This window comes from Mus caroli, unplaced genomic scaffold (assembly GCF_978045245.1).
Source record: "Mus caroli unplaced genomic scaffold, Mus_caroli_1 scaffold_8, whole genome shotgun sequence".
NCBI lineage: Eukaryota > Metazoa > Chordata > Mammalia > Rodentia > Muridae > Mus > Mus caroli.
The window spans coordinates 67,908,543-67,925,027 of record NW_028227263.1 but is presented as its reverse complement, the minus strand read 5'-3'; the positions used below and the strand labels follow the sequence as shown (position 1 = coordinate 67,925,027).

At 45.5% G+C, this 16,485-nt stretch overlaps 1 pseudogene; it reads left to right on the top strand.

The window, feature by feature from the left end:
* The first annotated feature begins 12,761 nt into the window (after positions 1 to 12,761).
* LOC110299101 (large ribosomal subunit protein eL28 pseudogene) lies at positions 12,762 to 13,236 on the top strand (annotated as a pseudogene).
* The last annotated feature ends 3,249 nt before the right edge of the window (positions 13,237 to 16,485 follow it).

Genomic DNA, 16,485 nt, shown 5'->3' with positions numbered 1-16,485 from the left:
GCCGGGCTTTGTGCTGAGCTGAGGTGGCAGAAAAGAGGTGAGAAGGTTACAATTCCTGCCTTAGGACTGCTTGGAAGGACACCTGCAGATAAATAAAAACAAAGAAATAATAAAGGGAGGCAGGACCTGGCTGCTCCCAGGTGTGGTGAAGGAGGTTTATTAGAGATCAAAGGAAGAGCATCGTCAGAGGCAGGGACATCTGGGAAAATCCAGAGTGAGCATGAGCCTGGCCATGTGATGAGAGTGGGGAGGGGAAAGGAGCTTCCAACCAAGAGATCAGCCAAGAGAGGAAAGAGTAGACAAAGAGACAGGTAACCAAAATGGCTGGATTATATGGAAAAGGGCAGCTCAGAGCCTGGGCTGGAAAAATTTGCAGGGATTGGGGTGGAGGGTGATGCGGGGCATGCTTACCAGAAGGATTCTGTAATGCTATAATCAGCTGTAACAGGTAGGGACTGAGGGATGCTGGGAGAACCTGGCAGCCAGGTCCACTTTGATACATTAAATAAGCACCTCAGCTATTTGTCCTGGGTTTCAGACCTAACATCAATAGCTCCCCTCCATCAGCAGGTGAAAAGCACCAACCAGAGGTACTTACAGCAAAGTAGGTGGGTCGTTGGCCATCTAATCTAAGGCTCCAAAATAGACGCTGAGGGGGATGGGGGATGGTTCCATTTGTAGAATGCTTGCCTAGCATTTTCGAAACCCTGGGTCTGCCCTTCACACTAGTAAAACTGGGTGTGGTGGTGCACAGTACACAGGCCCAACAGGGTGGAAACAGAATCAAATGTTTAAGGTTTTCCTCTGCAGTGTTTCAAATTTGAGGTCAGCCTCAGATACGTGGAGCTCTATCTTTAACAAGGAGACGTGGGCGGGGCAGTGGTGGCGCACGCCTTTAATACCAGCACTTGGGAAGCAGAGGCAGGCAGATTTCTGAGTTCAAGGCCAGCCTGGTCTACAGAGTGAGTTCCAGGACAGCCAGGGTTATACAGAGAAATCCTGTCTCGAAAAACAAAAAAGAAAAGAAAAGAAAAGAAAAGAAAAGAAAAGAAAAGAAAAGAAAAGAAAAGAAAAGAAAAGAAAAGAAAAGAAAAGAAAAACAACAACAACAAAAAACCAAGGGGATGTGGGAAAGAAGACACTGAAATATGAAGCAGAGAACATTGGAGAAGGAAGCACAGACCGGTGATATTCCTGAAGTGAGCTGGACAGAGGTGTGAGAGAGGTCTAGAGCTCTAAGGCTCACCTTCCTCATCTCAAGCAGGTAGCACACGATTGCCTCTGACCATGCTGGGCCAAACTATTACTATTTCCACGCCCTGATAGATTTGAAACTTCTCCAAAGTGGAGAACAAGTCTTAAAATTAAGGCTGTGACTTTGCTTTACTCATGTCTTGTGCTAAGTGACCTTTGATTGGCTGGTGCCTCTAATGTGTATTGGGGGTGTGTGGCAAGTCTTCTAGCTTAGTTCATTTGGTTGTTCTGACAAATCCCATGACCAAAAGCAAATCTAGGGGAAAGGGTGATTTCTGCTTATGGGTTGCATTTTATCATTGAGGAAAGTCAAGACAGAAAATCAAACAGAAATTTAAAGTGGGACTTATGGATGAATGCTTGCTGGCAAAGTCAGAATCATTTAGCTATCTCCCTCCTATAGCTTAGGACCACCTGCCCAAAGAAAGGTACCGCCCACCACGGACTGGGCCCTTCTAAATCGACTACTAATCAAGACCATCTGAAACAGACATGCCCACAGGCCAATCTGATCTGAGCAATCCCTCAATTGAAATTCCCCTCTCAGGTGACTCCAGTGAGTTGTCAAGTTGGCAATGCTAACTAGAACACCAGCATGGTGGGTCACCTTTGTAATCCCAGCATCTGGGAGGCAGAGGCAGGAGGGATGTTACAAGTTGGAGACCAACTTACATCCTGACCCCCCAAAAGTCATAATAAGCAGAGTAACAGGCACCTGTCAAACAGATGGACCAATGGAGCCAGTTTGAAGCCTGGTGCTCACCCGTTTCTAGGTCCACCTAGGATACAGTATAGAAAAAACGGTCTCTAGAGAGTCCTGTGAAGTGTTTTACTTAAACCTGGGTCACAGGCACTTCAGCACCTTTCCTCCCCTTCCCCTCTTAGGGACCGGAGGAAGAATAATGACTGAATTATAAGAAGCCGTGGATGAGGAGCAGGTAGAATCCCAGGGTAAGGATGGCTCATGCTGCTTATGAAGGGAAAGGAAGAGGCTGGAGCTAGAGAGGCAAAAAGCAGGGAACATAAAATAATCTTTGCTGCAGGGAAAAGCTCTCTTCTGCACAATAACATTAGAGGTAATTGTAAGACACTGAAATTCGATAAGACCTAGCAAGGCTATCAGGTGAGAGCAGCCAAGACTGGCTGGGCACTGGGCAGCTGTTCTTCCCCCTCTGGCACTGGTAATCACTTCTCCTATGAAGACTGAAAAAAAATAGATCTCTCTGGATCAGCACCAGAGCTGCCTATAATGGAGGCAACTCCGAGAGCCAGAGGAGGTAGGCTGATCTGGATACCCACAAAATATAAACCTTTCCCTAACCTCTACCCCATGTCTCGCCTATGAGCCCTGAGAGTATGGACCTGCTCTTGGGGCAGGAGGCAAACAGGAACTACTAGGAACAAGGTGACACTGTGACTTGGTGGCACGGGACATTTTCTCCTGGTTTGTCCCTCTCTCGTCTTATTTTTCACTTTCTGCGTGTGGATATAGTTGTGAGCAACTTACAGCATAAAACAGATGGAGATACAGAAAGTGTTAGTTAAGAAGCACAGGGCAGAGCCCGGGCGTGGTGGTGCACGCCTTTAATCCCTACACTTTGGAGGCAAAGGCAGGCAGATTTCTGAGTTTGAGACCAACCTGGTCTACAAAGTGAGTTCCAGGACAGCCAGGGCTATACAGAGAAACCCTGTCTCAAAAAACAAAACAAAAAAGAAGGAGGAGGAGGAGGAGGAGGAGGAGGAGGAAAAGGAGAAGGAGGAGGAGGAGGAGGAGAAGGAGAAGCAGCAGCAGCAGCAGCACAGGGCCTTGTGGACATGTAGCAGGGACAAGCCACCCACGTGACCCTTGGTTACAGCAAATGTTCTAGAAGAGAGGTCTCTCTAATCAGGTCTGAGGTGCACCTATGTGGGGATAACAAGGGGAACCTTATGTGAAAAGGAACAAGATACAAGACACCTTCGAGGTATTGTAGCAGACTCTGAGAGACATATTTTTGAAAGGCATTGCTGAAGTTTCTTCAAAACAGCTTGAGGAAAGGTACCACTAACTGTCCAGGAATCACAGGATCGACTCAAAGGAGATGGAACCGTGGGCACCAAATCTGCCAAATAACCAAGATATTCCACAGCAGGAAACGGCATATTAAAGACCCAGCAAAGCCAATGATGTGGGTTTTATTTTATGAGTTTATGGTGAGCTAAGAGACAAAGTGGAACCCAGACTGTATACATACTGGGTCTAATATATACACAGGTCTGTCATGGTGACCCATGCCTATAATCCAAGCACTTGGATTGTAAGCTCAGGAAGATCAAGAGTTCCAATTCATCCTTGACTACAGAGCAAGTTGGAGGCCATCCAGGGATACGTGAGACCCTCCCTATAAAAACAATAACCAAGTCATATGGGAAGACAACAAATTAATTTTAAAACATAACTGGATGTGGCAGGAAGCAGAGAACAGGGAACATTGGTGCTCTGAAATCTCTCTCCTCCCTGCTTTCATTCTACCAGGGCCTCTATCACACAGAATAGTGTTGTCACATTCAAGATGGGTCTTCCTCCTCCGAAAACACAGAGCAGACACAGCCAGACTCATGCTTCACTAATGAAAGGGTTTTATTGTGAAACAGTGCGTTGGCCATGAGCCAAGGAATGCCACAAAAATCATACCATGTGACAGACCTCATGCAAGAGATTTATTGGGGGAAGGAGGACGCAAAATGGCCGCCTCTAAGATAGGATGGAAACAGCAGATGACCAGGTCATGAAGGTGGACTTTATACGGATTATGGAGCATGCACATAGGGGAAAATACAGAGAAAACAAGTTGTATTGGCCTTTAGCAATGATGGAGCCTCATTCCCGAAGGCAGGGCTGGGGAGCACCTCACTCTGTAATGTTGTCAGTTCTTAGTTGACTAACAACCAGTCTCCTAGATGTTTCTAAATCTGGTCAAGTTGCCAATGAAAGTAAAACATTACAACACAACAAGAGAAGGTAGTACATTCAGTGTGTAGGGTAGAGATATCAATGGTCTTAGTTCAGCTCTCTACAACAAAGTATCATAGGCAAGGTAGCTTAAACACCAGAAATTTATTTCTTATAGTTTTGCAGGCTGAAAAGTCTGAGATCAAAATCAGGGCCAAGATCTCACCTGTGGTTGGATCCTCTTTCTAGTTATTGTTAGATTAGTTTTTAAAAGGCAGTGGAATGCCCAAATTTAACCTGTAAGCCCCACATGCCCAAGGACCAGGTAACTTCCTGGAATGCTGGGAGTTGTAGTTCTTGAAAATTAACAAAGCTTCATGGGGAAGCATGGTGACCTATAAGTTTGTCTTCATAAATACCTGCAACAAGTGTCTCAGGGCTACTCAACTGGAAAATTCCAGGGAGTGGCTCTGATCAAAGTCCATCTCTTGGTCAGTATTCAATATTTAAAAAAGCTTGCTTTAAATTTAGGCCAAAATGGTAGAATTTGGGTATTTTCCCATCGAATCTCAGGATTAACAGCAGCTGTAGAGAGATTAAACAGAAAGCAAAAGGCCTGGTCTGATCTTAGGGCGACCATGTTTATTTACAGCAAAGAGCCATCTTTGTCACCCGTGTGTGTGGATAACCAGAATGCCTGTAGAGGAAGAGGGGAGGCAGTCCTTATGGGGCAGAAATGACTCCCATAGTCTGAAAGCGGAAGCTGGGAGGCGTCGTCCTTCGCTGGAAATGATCAGTGATGACCTAACATCACTGGGGCAGGGAGTAAATGGATCAAGTTCTCTTGTCTCTTCATACAAGGTCACTGCTACCATCCTGCAGATGCTGCCTTCATGGCCTAGTTACCTTCAACCACCAGTGTATGGGACACTAAGATCTAAGCAAACAGATTTGGGAGGTCATACACAGATTGTTTCACAGCACATGGGTCATAAAATGTCAGCACATTCAGACTGAGGTCTGTTGACTGATTATAACTAGTGAGCAGAAGAGTGAGTTACCTTCACTTGATAGACAGCTCTGTCTTTGTGTGTGCACATGTGCATGGATGCCTCTGTGTGTGTGTGTGAGAGAGAGAGAGGGGGGAGTACATGTCTTAAGGCAGAAACCTTTTGAATAGGGGGGGTCAAATAAAATTTAAGTTCCCAGGACCTCTCTAGGTAACTGACATCCTACTTGGCAAGTTGAGGCATGAATGCTCGGCAGGCCACCCTGCCACAGTTGAATAACCCAACCAATGGGAACAGGATAAGTGTACCACAAAGACATGTTCCAAGGACGTCCCCTATCTCTAAATCCTGACTGGTAGACTAACTTGACACAGATGTTTTGTGGATTTTGGGCTTAAAAACTCTGGAGAATTCTGGCTCTGGGTCGCAGGTCAGCTCCCGAGTCTGTTCTGTGGCCCTGATCAATCAGTTCCAGCCCTGAGTACCAAAAAAAAAAAAAAAAAAAAAAAAAAAATTGTCATCTGCTTAAATACTCACTAAGATCAATGTTCAAAGACTCAGCTCCCAAGTGTCTCCTGCTGTTGTTCCTCACTGGTCAGTTTTTGCTGCTTAATTCAAATCAACATCTTGCTTTGTTGGACTCTTGAGCCTGCTTCAGTTGTTTTGGATTTTCAGACCCCAACAATGTATGTATATAAGTGTACATGGCAGAAAGGTTCAGGTGTCATTCGTTAGGAACTACCCACCTTGCTTTTTTGAGGCAGTCCCACACAGGTAGGAGCAATCTGATTAGGCTAGGCTTGGTAGCAGAGAGCCCTTGGGATCTTCCTGACTCCCTATTCTATTTCAGTAATCAGTAAAATGATTAAGATATGCCTAGAATGTTTTTTTGTTGTTTGTTTGTTTTTTGGTTGGTTGGTTTTTTGAGATGGGGTTTCTTTGTAGAGCCCTGGCTGTCCTGAAACTCATTCTGTAGACCAGGCTGGCCTTGAACTCAGAAATCCACCTGCCTCTGACTCCCAACTGCTGGGATTAAAGGCATGCGCCACCACTGCCCAGCTAGAATGTTTTTAAACAGTAAAAACATGTAGATTTGGAAAAATGTATGTATGTGTGTGTATATATACATATATTAATATATATTTCCTCTTCTCTTTTAGAACAATGCCATTCATGAATGCAGTGTCTCAGCAAAGACAGATATTTCCTTCCATTCTGCAATCCGGGCACCCTGTGTTATTCGAAGCACCAAGTCACCTGGCTAGGTATGATTACAAAGGTGGGGATGAGGACAGGATGCAAGAAGACCAAGAGGGCCCCCACACCCAGGTGACCTGACACATACAGGATAGGGGAGGGGATTTGGTTATAAAGAAAAGTGTGAGAATGGTGGGTGATCCTCCTTGCTAGGACTCTAAAGACTGCAAGGAGTTCAGGGCTGCGAGTGACAGGGTCGGAGCTGGTCCTAGCTTGGGGAAAGCAGGCAGGGCCCCTAGAGAAACAATGGATTACCCAGTATGGATACTTCCTCAGAGAGGCCGAAGCTAAGGGTGTTCTGCATCCTAGGTGAGCCTGGCATGATGGAAGCAGAGGGGTTCGGGAGGGAGGTATCCTAGCAACCTCTGTGATTGCCTAGCAGGCTTCCCTTAGGGCAGCAGGCACGGGGCTGGCTGATTCATCTACTTCCTGGTGCTGGAAAGGAGAATGTGAGGGAGGGTGGCGGTTCCCAGTCTTGGCTGACCAAAGGACTCAACAGAAGTACTTTTAAAATACTGAGTCCTAACTGGGACTGCAGCACAATGGTAAAAGGGCCTTCTTAGCCTGCGCGGATCATTAGGCTAGACAGCTAGCACTGAGTAAAACTGACCTGTGTTAGCAGATGCCTGCAATCCCAGCACTCAGGAGGTGGAGGCCGGAGCATCATGCTCAGCTACACCATAAATTCAAGGGCAGCCTGGTATACACGTGACTCCAGCTCAAACCGAAAAACAGAGAGAAGATAGGCAATCTGAGGTCCAGCCCCAGCCCAGCCCAGGGCTCACTGAAGAATTTCCACGCTTCTTGTGTGCAGTTAGGAGCCACACTACCTTAGTGCACTGTCAAGCACATGTAGATCCCATGGCTTTGTCTCAAATTAGCTCTTCTACCTTGTCCTGAAGTAGATACCAGGGAGTGAGTTGCTCTTTATCTGAGCCTAAACTTGGAACCTTTTAGAGGAAGTGACAAGGTCCACTGCAGCATTGTAGAATTCAGCAGCCTCTGTCCACCATTGCCCGGAACTTTCTGCCCTTGCCTCACTCCCATCTCCACCCCCACCCCCACCCCCACTCACAGGCCCTGCTCCTGCCATATCTACTTCCTTCTGTATACGACTCCCTTTACGACAGAACTAGATTTGGGAAAGAGGAAAGTGTGTGTGTTCACAGTGCCACCTAACTAACATCAGATCCCCCTTCAGCAGTTCAACAGTTTGTGGGAGCTGAAATACTGGGAAGGGGTTGTGACCCTGGGATTCAGATGAATGCCTACATATGAAAAAAATAAATAATAAATAAAAAAGCATCTTTGGAATATCCATTAAGAAGCTGGGCTTGGTCCCAACATTGTTGGGGAGGCCTGAACCATAGAGAGTTAATATTTGTGGTAGCTATCCAACAACTACAATAACGGGACATAAAACTTGGACTCCCTCCTAAGAGTGAGGCCATCTACAATTGTTCCCCTTTGCACCCATCCAACATTTTCAAGTGACCAACGAGAAGGCAGAGGTCTAGCACAGGAGAACAGAGAAGTAAGTGGAAGGGCAGAAGTTTGGGCAACAGGACTCTTGTCGGGCTTTTTGGTCAGCCAAGGAGAGTTTTTTTTCCCCCCAGCCCCATTTTCCAGTCAGTTTGTGAGTGAGGAGCTTAGGAGACCACCAAAGTTCTGCTAGGGACCGAGTGGTGGATGGGAAAAAGTCACATTAAACAATTGAGAACCACCTGGATGGTCCTCTGCTCAGCCTGGGAGGAGGGGAGGTGGGAGGAGAGGGAACACCTCCCCTTCACTAATCAGGATTGTCTGTGGGGGCTGGGCCCTGAATGCATCTGATAAGGCTGTTATGTTCCCAGGCACACCTGCTTGGCCATCTGGCACTTCCATTCTGCAGACAAGCTGCCCTGGGCCTCCTTTGCCCACCTCTTCAAAGGTCAGGGCTGGAGGGGTCCCAAAACACCTGCTGGGGAAAAAGAGGGGGCCTTTCTAAACCCCAATGTTGGAAGGCAGCCTTCTAGGTCTTCAGGTAACACTTTGGAATGGCTTCTTGGCTTTGTCAGAAGATGTGTGTGTCCCTAGCTGTGAAGTGGCGGGGCAGAGTCTGCGCAAGCCACCCTCCCCCCGCACCCCCCCCCAATAGTTTAAGCATGGATTGATTCTGACCTTGCTGAGATAACAGAGTGAAAGTCGGGAGCAGGGATAGTTTAAACAAGACTCCCCTCTCTTCTAGCCCATATCAGACCGAATCAGAGCGGCAGCCGGGGACCATTAATCATCTCAAAAGCTGGGTTTCTGAAGCTTATCTACAGTACAATCTCCACACACCCCTCCTCTTCTGCTCTCTGGAAACCATAGCATTTAGGACGAGAGCTTGGTACCTATGCTAGCAAATCACATTAGGTTCTGTCCAGCTGCACATGAGCCATGAATGCATACATTTAACTGTTTCAAGATCTGATATGCGTTACAGAAAACAAGGGGATCTGCTGTGTATGTGCCATGTCCAGACCACATAATGGTTCTTCAGGTTTGTGAGAGCTTAGGAAGGAACCAAAGTCATCAGTGAGTGGCTGAGAACATTATTACAAATTACAGCCTGTGCTTGTATGTAATGTACTGTATGTATGTAATGGTTTTTCAGTACTGGGGATTGAACCTAAAGGCCTCAGACTTGCTAGGCCAACACTCTGTCACTGAGGTACATCCTCAGTTATTTAAACTATATGCTCCCCATCTTGAGATAGAGTCATATGTTGCCCAGGCTGGCCTCCAATTTGTTAGGTAGCCCAGTGCTGGGATTATGGGTAGCCAAGTGCAGGGATTAAGAGCGTGTGCCACCAATTTTATATGGTGTTGCAGACAGAATCCAAGGCTTCCAGCATGCAAGACAAGCATCCTATCACTTGAGCTACACCCCCAGTCCCAGTCCAGCGAGAGTTCACTTGACCCCTCTGCTATATCAGGATACTGTGAAGAGGAAGCCACGGAAGAACGAGGAAGCCAGCGCTTTGGTCATGATTTCTCTGCCTCGAGAACTACAAGAAACAAACTTCTATTGTTGATCTACTACCTAATTTGGGGAGTATTTTATTACAGCTGCCCAAACAGACTAAGAGAGCAGGGGCAGATCCTTTGCTCACACACTGAATATTTTATGCCCATTCAGGAACCGAAGCTGTCAGAAGTGAAGTATCCTAGAGCCTGCTCACACTTGATGAATGCATCAAGAGCATCGGGCCCAGGGGATCTTCTCAGGCTCATAGGTCTGTGCTACATGCACTCCATACCTCCCCAAGACAGACACTTCTGTAAGAAGCCACCCTCATCTCCAAATACCCCCGGGCTAGGGATGACGCTCACTTGGTTAAGCCTTTGCCTAGCATGCATGAGGGCCCTAGGTTCAATCCTCAGCACTACATAGTGTTATGATGAGTGACTGGAATCCCAGTGCTCAGGAGGCAGGAGGTTTCAGAAGTTCAAGGTCATCTTCATCTGCATATGAGGCTCAAGGCCATGCTGGTCTCTAAGAAAGCTTACATAAAACTAAGAATGTACTCCCTTCTTCTGGACCTGCACTTCCAAAATTGCCATGTTGCCCTTTTAGGCTCTAAGTAACTTAAATCAATCATGACTCCCAACCTCACCAGGAGCCTTGTCTGAGTTATAGACCCCATATTCTTTCCACAATAGGTCAGCCACGAGCCTCAAAAGCCCCCCTTGCTGGGCCCTGTACCATGTTCTATCATGGAGGCAGTAGGAAGAGAAATTATTTGTGGGTGATTTTCATACACAGACCTTTAAGAAGTCATGGCTATTGTCATGACAGCTCCCAAGTGCACCTTGCAGGACAAGCTGTGCTCTTCACACTTTTCAGCCGTCCCGCGTCCCTCCTTCTCTCAGCATTGATTCTGGTTCACACTAATTAGGCCCTTCTTGGACTGTAACAGGAAGGAGAGCTTTGCCATGTTCTTTAAGGAAACCATGTGAGAGTTCGACCTGCTGGTGGTTGCCAGGCAACCTGGATGATCCTACAGTAAAGACAAACCCTTGAGTGACTGTGTCAGGGCCAGTGAGCCTAGTTAGTAGCTATTGAATATGAGTCTCTAAGGCACTAAGAGGTTTGAGAAAGTTCTGGATGGTATTGGCTCCAACTGAACCACTGTCTTTTGTTTTTGTTTTTAGATAGATTCTCATGTAGGTATAGCTGGACTTGATGTACATATGTGGGATAACAAATGTGTGCAACACACAGAAAAGTTCCACTATCTTTTTATATTAATTGTTCCTTCGTGTGTGTGTGTGTGTGTGTGTGAGTGAGTGTGTGTGTGTGTGTGTGTGTGTGTGTGTGTGTGTGTGTGTGTGTGTGTGTGTACAAGTACCCTCAGAGAACAGAATGTATCAGATCCTCTGGAACAGGAGTTACAGTCCGTTGTGAGCCTTTGTGGGTTCTGGGAACCAAATTCAGGTCCTGTGGAAGAGCAGCAGGCCCTGTTAACTATGGAGCCATCTCTCCAGCTCAGGGTCAGCTTTATCTGAGCGAAGGTATCTGGGTCAGGAAAACTGCTCATAGTCCAGAAAACTGCTGGACACAGTCCTGAGTTGCATACATTTCTAATGCCAGAATTTACCACAAAAATAATACATGGTCAGCACACACACAGACACATGCATGTATAGACACATGCATACATACACACACACACCTGTAATCTCAACATTCAGGAAATTGAGGCAGGAGAGTTAAGAGTTTGAGGCAGCCTGGGTGGAATAGTGAGACCCTGTATCAAATAATATTGTCACTGTTAGTAGCACCTGCACTAAGGCTGTAACCTACCATGATGGTTACCTGTCTGATGTTTTACTCTATGATGATACAAGAATGATAGCCACTCAACAGGAACCACATTTCAACAGCGTGTGTGAGTGTGTGTGTGTGTGTGTGTGTGTGTGAGTGTGTGTGTGTGAGTGTGTGTGTGTGTGACTATGTGTGAGTGTGTGTGTGTGTGAGTGTGTGTGACTGTGTGTGTGAGAGTGAGTGTGTGTGTGTGTGTGAGTGTGACTGTGTGTGTGAGTGTGTGAGTGTGTGTGTGAGTATGTGTGTGTGTGTGTGAGTGTGTGTGACTGTGTGTGACTGTGTGTGTGTAAGTGAGTGTGTGTGTGTGAGTGTGTGTGAGTGAGTGTGACTGTGTGTGAGTGTGTGTGTGTGAGTGTGTGTGACTGTGTGTGTGTGAGTGTGAGTGTGTGTGTGAGTGTGTGTGTGTGTGAGTGTGTGTGACTGTGTGTGTGTGTGTGTGAGTGAGTGTGTGTGTGTGTGTGAGTGTGTTTTCCCAGATCCTGGGAGGTGAAAGCAGGAGGAGGCTCAGGAGTTCAAGTCATCCTCAGCTACACAGCAGTGAGGGTGAAGCCAGCCTGAGCTTTGTAAAACCCTGCCCACCCCACTCCCACCCCCAAAGACAGCATACTCTGAATTTTGAATTTTGATCTTTTCCTTGGCAGGAAATACAGACATGGAATCTCTTCTGATGCTGAGAAGCTGCAGGAAGCTGTGTCTGCCAGTAAGCCACATGCAATCTGTAGTCACAGGGAAACAGAGAGAGCCCTTTCACGTGTGCTGCTCTGCTGAGCTCAAATGTCAGTAGATTAGGTATGTTAGGTGGGTTTTTTTTTTTTTTTTTGTCCTATAACGTTTTCAACTTAAAGATGGTTTTATCGGAAGTAATCTGTCACAGCCCAGAGCATCTGCCCAATGCATTGCCACACCATTGACCCCAAAAGATCAGAAGCTAACTGAACACTAACTGAACAGAGGAAAATGGTAGCTGTCCCAATGGAATCCTTCCTAAAAAGGGCTCTGCCGCCACTAGATCCAATTAGTCCAATATACTAACATGGAATGATCTCCAAGGTGTATGTTATACAAAAGCATAAAATTAGGCATAGAACCATATGTAAGTCATATGACCATTGGCATAGAGGAGAAAAACATCAACAGTAGTTATAGATATAATAAATATTTGAGAAAGGTACTGAAGAAGCTAAGAACATATGTTGTCTACTGAGAGAGCAAGGCACCTCTGAGGAACAAGAACCAGAAGGACTGTTCCTGCTGTACATAAAAATCATACCAGAAAGACATCACTGAGCAGATTTTATCTCTGAGCTGGAAGTGACCCTGCGAGGCAGGGGTAAAAACTTTACAACTGTCCTCTGTGAACTAAGCCTGAGATTATATTTTATGCAGAACCTATAACTAAAACATCGCCTTAAGAAATCAAATGTCGTTTTTTCCGTCTCCAGCTGTCGTAGGGAGAGGAGCCACCGCCATGTCCGCGCATCTGCAGTGGAAGGTCGTCCGGAACTGCTCCAGTTTCTTGATCAAGAGAAATAAGCAGACGAACAGCACGGAGCCAAACAATCTGAAGGCCCGAAACTCCTTCCGCTACAACGGGCTAATTCACCGCAAGACCGTCGGAGTGGAGCCGGCGGCCGATGGCAAAGGGGTCGTGGTAGTTATGAAACGCAGATCGGGTCAGCGAAAACCTGCCACTTCTTATGTGAGGACCACCATCAACAAGAATGCTCGGGCTACCCTCAGCAGCATCAGACACATGATCCGAAAGAGCAAGTACCGCCATGATCTGCGTATGGCGGCCATCCGCAGGGCCAGTGCCATCCTTCGAAGCCAGAAGCCTGTGGTGGTGAAGAAGAATCGGACCCGCCCCACCAAGAGCTCCTGAGCCCCACACCCCCGAAGCAATAAAGAGTCCACTGACTTCCAAAAAAACAAACAAACAAAGAAAACCAAAAAAAAAAAAAAAAACAAAAAAAAAACAACAACAAAAAAAAAAAGAAAAAGTCAAATGTCTCCTGTAGCTAAAATCAGGGGATGAGGATGCTGGATAGTATAGCCACAGAGCATCTCTCCTAGGGGCTGACTCAGCAGGGGTAGCAGGTGCTTGCTAATAAATCTGAAGATCCTAGTTAGATCTCTCTCTTCCATCCATCTCCCCATTCCATACCCCAAGAGGCACATAATAGAAGGAGAGAACCGACCCCAGCAAATGCACCAAAGCATGGACACATACACCCACACACAAATAAGTGAATAAATAAACAAACAAATTAAAAAATGTAGTTTTTCAAAGCATCTGTTCAAGGTATTTAATCACAAAGGTATCGATGATTTTCTAGTAGAGAAACACGTCAGGACCACTCTAACCAAGTGTTCAAGGCAGACAACAGCCAGAGCAATAAAATATCAAAATTATGGACTTCCTGAAATGGTGGACTGAGAAAAACACACGGCCTCTTCTCTTGTGTAAGACCCAGATGTCTTCTGTAAGACACAGGATCTCCTCCTGATAATATCTGCCATCATCTTCATCAATAAGACAACATCACTCGGGGCTGGAGAGATGGCTCAACAGTTAAGAGCACTGACTGCTCTTCCAGAGATCCTGAGCTCAATTCCCAGCAACCACATGGTGGCTCACAACCATCTGTAATGGAGTCTGATGCCCTCTTCTGGTGTGTCTGAAGACAGCACAGTGTACTCATAAAATAAATCTTTAAAAGAGAGAGAGAGAGAACATCACACTATTGACACATGGGAAGAGAAATAGACATTGATTTTTTTTTCTGTTTTTACTGTTCTTGTAACTGTTATTTAGATTTAAAGAGATTTTTAAAGGAAAGAGAAATTGGAACAAGATAGAGTAAGCAGAAGAAAAAAAATGAGAAGAGTCAGAAAATCCAAATTTAATAGTGACTTAGGTAACCTTTGTTTGCCGAGCAATATCCTCGCTCTAGGAAATGACTCAGCCACTTAGGGGTCATACGCTATTGAGGAGATAGATGTTCGGGCTACCTGGTATTGACTCTTTAAGAAAAACTATAGGTCTCTCTTGAAACTTGATAAGAAATATTTGTTTGTTTGGTTTTTGTCATAGGGTCATGTAGCCCAAGCTGACGTCAGACTTGTTACATAATTGCTACATTCAAGGATTGACCTTGAATTCCTGCTCCTCCTGCCTCTGTCTCCCAAGTGCTGGGGTTACAGGCGTTGAGCACCATGCCTGGCTCGCAAACATACATTTAGCACAGAGTCTAGGAGTTCAGTCATCGTGTAGCTGAATATGAGATCTGTGTGGACCAAATGCATGTCCTTTATCAGAGCGATAGACTCTCTTAGCTGCTAATCCATCTCTCTATCCCCAAGAGTATTGAAAACTCAGTCATGGTTACAAGCAAGCAATCCATAGCAGAGGACACTCAAAAGGACAACAAAATTATGAAAGATGCTTCGGGAGCCTGCAGATGTAGCTCATTTGGTAGAGTGCTCGCCTAGTGTGCACAAATGCCTGGGTTCCATCCCTAGCATCACATAAAGCCAGGCTTGATGATGGATAGCTGTAATCCCAGTCAACTTGGGAGGCAAAGAGAGGAAGGTCAGGAACTCATGGTCATCTTTAGCTACACAGCATGACTGAGGATATATAAGACCCTGCCTGCTTCACTAATAATAATAGTACCCAAACTAACTAGCCATGGCGCAGTGTAAACAGGGCTATACAGAGAAACCCTGTCTCGAAAAACCAAAAAAAAAAAAAAAAAAAAAATTGTAACTGGGGCTGGAGAGACGGCTCAGCAGTTAAGACCCAGCAGCTCTCCTTATTGATACATCCACTTAAGAAGCTCATGTCTGAACTTTGGCACCTGGATTAATGTTATTCTTTCTGGAACGTTCTAGAAGCAAGGTGTTCATTGTAGCGCTGCTTGTAAACCATAAAGCATTGAAATAACTTAAAATTCTATTTAGGCAACAAAATAGTCAGGGGTAAAAATAGAGTGGTCAATGAGTAATCAATGAACTAGAGTGATCAATGAGTGATCAATGAACTGTGGGTCTTAGAAGTGGACTTGAACATTCAAGAAATACCATGTTACAGGAAGCCAAAAGCTGGAATGTTAAAATTAAAAGTAAGGCCAAAGCCAGGCATGAAGGCACAGACCTCTGCTCCCAGCACTGGGGAGGCAGAGACAGAAAGGTTGACAGTTTTAGGCCAGTTGAGGAAACACAGTCATATCTTGTCTCAGAATAAATAAACAAAACAGATAAGTAGATAGATAAACAAACAAACAAGCAAACAAACAGCACATAATATTAACATAGACTATTATAGGTAAGTATCAATGCAATAAGTGTTTAATAACATGGACAGCAAGACAGGGCTCACCATCAGGATAGCATTCACATCTGACAAGAAAGAGAGAAGATGGAATGGAGGCATCAATATTTGTATACTTTCCTCTTATGTTTAAAAAAAGTATCTGAAGCATTGGGGGGGGGTGCTGCACACCTTTAATCCCAGCACTCAGGAGGCAGAGGCAGGCAGATCTCTGAGTTTAAGGCCAGCCTGCTCTACAAGTAACTTCTAAGACAGCCAGGGCTACACAGAGAAACCCTGCTTTTTTCCACTCACATACACATAAAAATTGAAAGTACCTAAAGCAAATATGTTAGCCATCATCAGAAGAGGGAAGTAGAGGGTTTTTTTTTTCCTGCCACATCTTCCTCCTAGCCACCAGTTGTCCAAATCTCCTTAAGTGGATGATGTAATTAAGGTATTTTCGATGAGTTGTGCCACAGCCACGGAAACTGCTGTTGATGCTCTGGCTGAAGAGCAGAGGGTTATGTGATCCGTATCGATGCTGGGAATGACAAACAAGATTTCCCCATAAAGCAGTGTCTTGACCCACGGATGGCAGAGTGTGTGTGCTTTTGAGTAAGGGGAATTCTTGTTATAGATCAATGAGAACTGGAAAGAGGATGTGTTGTGGCTGCCAATCTGTACGTTCTCAACATGGTTACTGTAAAAAAGGAGAAAAGGCTATTCCTGGACTGACAGACACTACTGCGCCTCGGCAGTTGAGACCCTAAGGAACTGTAGCATCTGAAAACCTTTCAATCTCACTTAAGAAGATGATAGCTGCCAACGTGTTGTCAGAAAAGTCTTAAACAAAGACGGTAAGACA